The following is an 8904-nucleotide window of genomic DNA, read 5'->3' on the forward strand; positions in this document are numbered from 1 at the left end:
ACCTGCTCTCCACAGAGCTGGAGCTCAGGCATCCAGCAGTGAGGTGGAGACCATGCAGGCCCACAGAGATCAGAGAAAACATGATATAATACTGGCTTATTTCACTAAATATAATGGTTTCCAGTTGCAACCATTTTGTTGCAAATGACAGAATTTCATACTTTTTTTTTACAGTTAAGTAGTATTCTATAGTGTACACATACCACAACAGAAATTTTTTAAATTAGTCCCTTCTAAACTCATTTTCCAGAGAGCACATCCAAGAGGTAAAAATAACTTCACAATAAAAGTACTTTCCAATTCCATCCCAACTGAGAAAATTCCTAAACAAAAGTCTTCAGGAGGAGACTTCCTGGCTACAATCAGGCACCTACTATTTCATTTCTCTCCTGTTATCATAGTAGTAACTCCTATGACTGTGTGGGGTGGGGAAGGGGGAAGCAGCTACATCACTGCAGCTCATAGCAGTGGTCATTACCAACAATTGACTCCACCACCAGTATCAATTCTTAAATCCATCATATCAACATTATGAAGTCAAGGTTGCTTCATAATTGCTGGTGTCTATGCTGAGACCACCATCGCCCACTTCTGAAGACTGCTGGCACCAAATCTCAATGGAGAGTGTATTGAAGATGTCTGGTTTTAATGAAGGCTGTTATTGTACCCCCCCTTATCCTAGAACATAAGGACTAAGCTAGAGTATAAGGTATTATATGGAGGATCCTATATGCTGGCTCTATCCTACCTCTAACTCTGGCCTCTTTTCTTTCAACCAAATGAGGGCATGTTAACTTCTCTTTAGACAGCTCTTTCTCAAGAGTCTTCTGGGCACTTGTGTAAATAGATTCCCCCAAAGAAGGCCCCACCCACTGCAGACTTACATAGGCACTTCCGAACCCTTGACTTTCCTGTTGACAACTACCTGTGGATACCTCATCTCCAGCATAAATCTCCTCGTCTCCACCTCAAACTCTTGCCCTCACCTCCCCCATCTCAGCGAAGGTCACATGCATCTATCTAGTAGAGCAAACCAAAATATAGCCTTCAACTGTAATTCTTGTCCATTTCCTTTATCCCCTAAATTGAAATCCCCAGTAATGTAACTTAGCATTATATCCAAACTCTTAGACTTCTGTGTAAACCTCCTCACTGGTTTTCTGGCTTCCATTTTGATCCTGTGCAACACAAGTCTGAGTAATCTTTCAAAAAGTGATCATACTTCTCCCTGGACATTAAGAATGCAAACACTGGGGCGGGTGCTGTGACACAGCAGGTTAAAGCCCCAGCCTGCAGTGCTGGCATCCCACATGGGCACCAATTCGAGTCTCAGTTGCTCCACTTCCAATCCAGATCCCTGCTGATGTGCTTGGGAAAGCAGCAGAGGATGGCCCAAATCCTTGGGCCTCTGTACCCACATGGGAGACCCAGAAGAAGCTCTTGTCTCTTGGCTTTCAATCATCTCAGCTCCGGCTGTTGGGACCATTTAGGGAGTAAACCAGCAGATGGTTCTAACTCTTTCAAATAAATATATTTTTAAAAACTTTTTAAAAAGAATCTAAACTGCTTTCTATAGGCTACAAATCTCAATATGAGCTGGCTTTAGCCACCTGTGTTATTTATGTATTGCTGTATGACAACTCCAAAACTTAGAGGCTTAGAAACAAACAACATAAATTATCTCAGTGTCTATAGGCAGCATTCCAAGGCCTGGATCCTCTGCAGCAGAGTCTCTTTCAATCTACATTCAAGGTATATTGGCTTGGGCTGCAAGTGGTCAACTGGGGTGGGTCCTCTTCCAAGCTCACTCACATAGTAGCTGTTTAGATGTGGTTTGTCTCCTAATGGTTCATGTGCCGGAAGCTTGGTCTTTGGTGTGGCAGTGTTGAGGCACACTTGAGGAAGCTTTTAGAGGTGGGGCCTAGTGGAAGGTGGTTAGGCCACTTGGGCTGCTACCCTTAAAAGGGATTAATGTAGTTCTCATGAGACCATGGTGAGTTCTCATGAGAGTGTGTTGTTATAAAATGAGGCCATCCCATATGCTGACTCCTTGTGCACATTAACTCTTCCCTTTCCACTTTTCCACCATGTTGTAACACAGCCAGGGGGACTCCCCCTCCACAACCCCAGAGGTTAAACAAATGGGACCACCAAGTCTTGGATTTTTAGCCTCAAGACTGTGAGCTAAATAAACTTATCTTCTGTATACAGTGCCTAACATCAGATATTTGTGCTAGCAACAGAAAGCTGTCTAACAGAGTGGGATTCCGTTGGTTGGGGACTGTTGGCCTGATGGCCTTGGTTATTCATTAGCTGTTGGCAAAAAGCCACCTTTGGTTCCTTGTCACTTGAATCTGTCCAGAGAAGTTCAAAGCATAGCTTACTTTACCAAAGGGAATGAACCAAAAAGAGCCAGAGGAAAAGGAAACAAGGCAGTTTTCTACAGCCTAATCTCAGCAGTGACATTTCGTCACTTTTGCCATATGCTATTTGTTAGAAGTCTTAAGTGTGACCAGATACAAGGGGAGAATATTGCAGAAGGACATGAATACCAGAAGGCAGGACTCACTAGGAGCCACATCAAAAGCTACAAGCCACACCTGCCCCTGAACCTCAGCTCCACCTCCTCCCGTGATTGTTCTCCATTCTCCTGACACCACCCTTTGTCCCGCCCTCTGAATACATTAGCCTTGGCTTATCTTGGAGCCTTTGCCCTAGTCATTTCGTGGGTACTTTTTTCCCAGATCTTCACGTGGTTGACTCACAGTCCTCATGCATCCACATCTCTTCTCACACATCATTGGCTGTTCCTGAACACACTATGAACAACCCCCACCCTCCTCTAACCCAGAACCCTGTTTGATTTTTAACTTGAAGGCAAGTCACCAAAGCTCTTACTCCTTTACTGATTCTCCCTGCAGTGTCAAAAAGGAAATCAAAACAAAGCCACGAAGAGCAGGGCATGTTAATAGCGTAATAGTGGAATGAGTTCAAAGTTGTGATGAATCAAATAAATTAAAAGCAGTCAGAGCCCTCTCTCTGTCTGAACATAAAACACATTTTTACTTCTGATACTACTATGGGCCCTGACTGGATACTATGTAGCTACACAGCAAAAAATAAGATAGTAAATACATTTTGGAAGGCTTTTTCCCAAATTAAACATCTGTACACTGTAAGGTTAATTTATCAAGCATCTTTAGTTTTTCATTCATTCCCAAATACAGTCAATGTTTACATATGATTAATTTTTTTATCCCCCCCCCCAAAGAAACCTTTTATTTAAGGAATACAGACTTCATACATTTCGTAAATACAACTTTAGGAATATAGTGATTCTTCCCACTATAACCACTCTCGCACCTACTCTCCCACACCTCCATTTCCTCCCTCTCCCATTCCCAGTCCCATTCTCCACTAAGATCCATTTTCAATTAACTTTATACACAGAAGATCAACTCTATACTAAGTAAAGAGTTCAACAATTTGCACAGTAAAAAAAAATAAAATACTGTTCCTCAACAGTGGAGACAAGGGCTGTTCAAAGTCAGTGCATCTTGAAGTTAATTTCACTTTTAGAAACAATGAAATTTAACAAAGCACCTAAGAATAATACATTTTTGGGGAGCACTTAGACATGGTTATAATACAACTCATTGAGGACAGAGATCCTACAAGGGAAGTAAGTGCACATTGACTCCTATTGTTATTTAACAATTAACACTCTTATGTATGACATCAGTGACCACCTGAGGCTCTTAACATGAACTGCCTAGGCTATGGAAGCCTTTTGAATCCACAAACTCCATCAGTATTTAGACTAGGCCATAAGCAAAGTAGAAGTTCTCTCCTCTCCTCAGAGAAAAATACATCCTCCTTTGATGGTCACCTCTTTCCACTGGGGTCTCACCCACCGATATCCTTCATGTAGGACATTTTTTTTTGCCTCAGTGTTTTGGCTTTCCATCATATGCTTATATTTTTAAAAGGAAAAAAAGATATGCTGATCCTTAGAGTAGAGCCACGGTTCTATGCCACAAATAAGAACAATTTTCAGTTAAATGTCTGATATGTAATACATAGTAATTTCCGATTACATCTTTAAAGCAGTGAAAAATCAGGAAAGCTGAGTTTATTTCATGGCAAGTCCAAGCATGCAGAGAAGTCAGAATCATCTCAGATTTGCACAGTGGCTCCCTACAAACTGCAAGCGATGTTGGGCATGATCCATGTCCTTCTCCAAACAATGACACTGATTACAGCACATGCCCAGCCCTGGGAAGGATGTTCCTATTACCTGGGGGTTGATTTGCGGAATTTAAGAAAAAAAAAATCAAATAAGCATTTGTGTAGGTTATCCTTTTTGAATGCTGGTGTGACAGTGAACTCGGTTATGAAATGAGGAGATGCTACTTGCCTTGGTGACACCTGAACTGGGTGACCTTGTCCTTGTTCCTGGAGTCCCAAGGTCACATAAGGTATGCTAATCCTTGGAGAAGAGACAGCCACAGGGTACACCAGCAGGAGTTATAAATGCCAAGTGAAAGAGTAAGGATCATGTTGGTCAGTATTTACAGTTTCATTTCTCTGCCAAGCCTCAGGACAAAAAGCAGAGTTGGTGTTGCTATGATTCACCTACCCACTCAAACTTTTAGTCATGAGACTTCATAAGAGAGCCTGCTTTTTCTCTATTGTAATCTCAGCCACAAATTGGGTGTTCAGGGAGCCATTTTGATCAAATCTAGAGGACTAAACAAAAATTATATTATACTTTTTCCTATTTCCTAAAAGCAAATTTCCTAAGAACTAAACATTCTTTAATTTAAAAACAAAAACTGAGAGGAAAAAATGGGAAGTATTTGATGCTCTTTGATAGAAAGGCAAAATATCAACTGAAATTTCTCTATTAGCTTATAAATCTAAATGAAATCAAATACACATGGGATCTTTTAATTTAAGCAATCAAATGAAGAATAAAAATTTTAAATAAAATATAAAAGATAGACATTTCTGAAATAATGATGGAGGAAAAGAGCCTATCTGTTCTGGAATTAAATCAATTATAAAGCTACAGTTATCACAAACAGTATGGTACAGTAATTTGAAAATGTAGATCAACAGAACAGAATAGAAACTGCAGAAATAAATTAAAGGTGTTTAATATTTGATAAAAGTGACACTTCCAAGCAGTGGAGAAAAGGTACAGTATTCAATAAAATGAATGGTAGCCATCTTGAACAAAAATAACTGATTCCTTATTTCATAACTTGTGAAAAATCCAAGATTAATCAAATTTTTAAACATGAAAATAAAGCTTTATAAGTTAGAAAAAGACCTTGAAAAAACTTAGATAATGTTTCAGGAGGAAAGTTTGAATATTGGTACAAAATTCAGAAGCCATAAAGTCAGTCTCTAAATTAAAAATTCCACAACAGTAAAACATTTCTACATGTAATAAATAATACATCCATGCCTGTGGGGAGCAACTCTGACTAGACTAAGTTACTGGAATTAAGACTTATTCTATGCATCTGCTCTCCCACAATATGGCGCTGGGAGAGGAAGAAACAGCTTCTACACAGCTGCCTCCAGTTCAACCAATAAACAGCAGGACCTGCTCCTGATTGGAGGAGAGCAGCGTACTCGGCGTGTGGGTAGCAGAGTTGGGATTGGTGGAAGAGGACTATAAAGGAGGAGAGAGACAACATGCACCAGGAACATCTATCTGAAGGAACACCTGTGCAGCCCCCGAGAGAGCCGGCCGGCGGTGTGCTGCTCCCCTGCGGAAGTGGGGAAAGTGGCAGGGGGAACCGCCCTTCCACGGAGGTGGAGGGACGGTAGCCAACCCGGGAAAAACCAGCAGCAAACCCAGGAAGGGCCAAGTAGACAAAAGAACAGCGCAGGGTCCTGTGTCATTCCTCCACGAAGAAGGGGAGCGACATAATGGTGCCGTGACTCGGATATGAAGCCTAGGCAGGGTTTAGTGTCGTTCCTCCACGAAGAGGGGGAGCAACACATGCCATAAAGTCAAAATGCCAAAAACAAGCTTGAAATAATGTTTGCAATTATGTAAAACAAGGATAATTTTCTAACACCAGGAGCTTCTAAATTTCAGGACAGGATCAGTGAAAATTAAGCAAAGGATTAGAAACAAATCACAGAAAAGTAAATATAAATATCTCTTAAAAATAGAGGATCTTAAATTGGAGAATTTTTAAATGATTACTACAACTATGTTGCAATTCTTTTGCATCTATCAGATTGGCAAAGACCAAAAGGTTTGATCGTGTACTGTGATGACAAGTATTATAGAGAACTGGGCACCATGTTGTTGCCAGTGGGAGTATAAAGGAATCCAGACTCAATGGAGAGCAGCTGAAAATATTTCTCAAGATTTAAAGACACATGCTTTTGACTCAATCTTCCTCTAGGAACTTAGCCTACAGAAATGTGTGTGAGTGGGGTCGGCGCTGTGGCATGGTGGGTAAAGCCACTGCCTGCAGTGCTGGCAACCTATATGGGGTCTGGTTCAAATCCCAGCTGCTCCACTTCCAATCCAGCTCTATGCTATGGCCTGGGAAATCAGTAGAAGATGGCCCAAGTCCTTGGGCCGCTGACCCACATGGGAAGGCCTGGAGGAAGCTCCTGGTTCTTGGCTTCGGATCAGCACAGCTCTGGCCATTGAGAGCAAATGGGGAGTGAACCAGCAGATGGAAGACCTCTCCTCTGTGTAACTCTTTCAAGTAAATAGATTAAAAAAAAAAAAGTGTGTGCATGCACAAAATTATACATAGATCTTTTCTGTAGTACTATCTATGTTAGCAGAAGCTTGGCAATTGCCATTAAATAAGTGACAAGTCCCTCAAACCATGGAAGGCATTCTAGTCTTTTCTTTTACTGATAGATGGGTTTTGCTAAGCCTCTCCTTAGCCCCAGGAGATTAATCTTGAAGCATATTAAGACAATGATGATCATTCCATTCTCTTTATTGGAATATAGTAAAATATCTAGACCACGGTGTCTGTGAAACCATGTGGCTGAGAATAGAGGAAGAAAAGAATTGCTTTTCACTAAATACTTTTAAACTCTTTGAAATTTCATCACATAAACATAAGACAGTATGGAATTTAAGGATAAGTTTAAGGAGCAAGTGTTTACCCTAATGGTAAAGATGCTTGCCTCCCACATTGGAGTGCCTAGGTTCATTTCCCAGATCTGGCTCCTAACTCCACCCTCCTAAGAGTACAGACCCTAGAAACAGCAGTGATGGCTCAAATAATTGGGTCTCTGCCACCCATCTGGGAAACCTGAGTTGAGTTCCTGCCTCCAGGCTTCAGCCCCAGCTCAGTCATGACTGTTGCAGGTATTTGAGGAATGAACCAGTAGATGGGAGCTCGCTTTTTCCCCTCTCCCTCCCTCCCCCTCCCCCCACCCTCTGTGTGTGTGTTGGGGGGGTCTCAAAGATTTATTTTTTTAATGATTTATTTATTTGAAAGAGTTACAGAGAGGGTTGGGGGGGTGAAGAGAGAAACAGAGAGAGAGAGAGAGAGAGAGTGTGAGTGTGAGTGAGAGAGAGTGAGTCTTCCATCTGCTGGTTCACTCCCCAAGTGGCTGCAATAGCCAGGGCTGGGCCTGGCTGAAGCCAGGAGCCAAGAGCTTCATCCAGGTCTTCCATGTGGTACAGGGGCCCAAGGACTTGGGCCATCTTCTGCTAGTTTCTAAGCACATTGGAAGGGAGCTGGATCAGAAGTGGAGCAACCAGGACACAAACCAGTGCCCATATGGGATGCTGGTATCACAGGCAAAAGCTTAACCCACTATGCCATAACACCAGCCCCTCAAAAGATGTTTTTTAAAAGATAAATTTATTATGGTGCAAAAAATTGAAATCCATGCAGTTTTTTCACAGTATAAATTTTCCTTGAGCTTTTTGAAGATCCCCATATTTATGAAAAATACTTAAAATTATAAATATCACTGCCCACTTTTAACTCAACAATAGAAACTTAAAATTAAATTTTGGTACATTTTGAAAGCAATAGTGGAAAACCTAAGCCTACAATTATCTAGCTTTAGCATGAGTCTCAGAAAGTCCTAACCTCTTTGAATGCACGGCTTGCTGTTATTTAATATCATCTCCTGTCCAGCAAACATACAGAACAGTTGAAAGGCTGGTGACTGTGAATGCAGGCAGACAGGTTCTAACTCTGCCTCTCTTTTGGTCTGTGTCTGTGCTGCTTTAAGAGAATATCTGAAACTGGGTACTGGATAAAGAACGGAGATTTTGCACTCACCGTTCTGGAGGTCAGCAGGGATGATGTCTCATGAGGGCTGTTCTCTGCTCCCAAGAGGGTGCCTGGGTGCTGCACCCTCTGGAATGTGAGGACACTGGAGCCTCACCTGGCAGAAGACCCACAAAGATACCGAACACAGCCTGCAAGCCCTTTTTATAAGACCCCTAATTTATTCAAAAGGGAGGAGCCCTGATGACCTATCACCTCTCAGAGGCTCCACTTTGAAATACCATCACCTGGGTGATTAGGTTTCAAAATGAATTTTGAAGGGACACCATATTCAAACCAGTTATGTGGCTACACAGATAATACAAATACTGAACCTCAGTTTTCCCCTCATCAAAAAAGAATAATGAAGATAATGCACTTGGCTCTGTGTTAGACTTAAATGAGTGCTCTGGTGGATACTGGTTGTTGTAATATACTACAGATATCAATACATTTTGGGTTCAACGTTTGGAGAACTTTTTCTGCATTTCTTGAAGTAATCAGAAATACTACATCCAGGGTCATAAAACTAAGATTGAGGTAACTCCTATTGGATCAAAGAAGAGGATTCCAGGCAATGTTTCTCATGTTGAATTTTTGGATCATTGGAATCACCTTGGGA

At 41.5% G+C, this 8904-nt stretch overlaps 1 long non-coding RNA gene across 1 annotated transcript in view; it reads right to left on the reverse strand.

The window, feature by feature from the left end:
- Positions 1 to 8467, reverse strand: part of LOC138843687 (uncharacterized) — a 31628-nt gene extending 23161 nt beyond the window's left edge. Inside the window, exon 1 of the long non-coding RNA XR_016212815.1 lies at positions 8295 to 8467. This is a non-coding gene — a long non-coding RNA (uncharacterized LOC138843687). The remainder of the gene's footprint in view (positions 1 to 8294) is intronic.
- Between the last annotated feature and the right edge of the window lie 437 nt (positions 8468 to 8904).

This window comes from Oryctolagus cuniculus, chromosome 9 (genome assembly GCF_051225735.1).
Source record: "Oryctolagus cuniculus isolate XC-2025 breed Fujian yellow rabbit chromosome 9, ASM5122573v1, whole genome shotgun sequence".
Classification (NCBI taxonomy): domain Eukaryota; kingdom Metazoa; phylum Chordata; class Mammalia; order Lagomorpha; family Leporidae; genus Oryctolagus; species Oryctolagus cuniculus.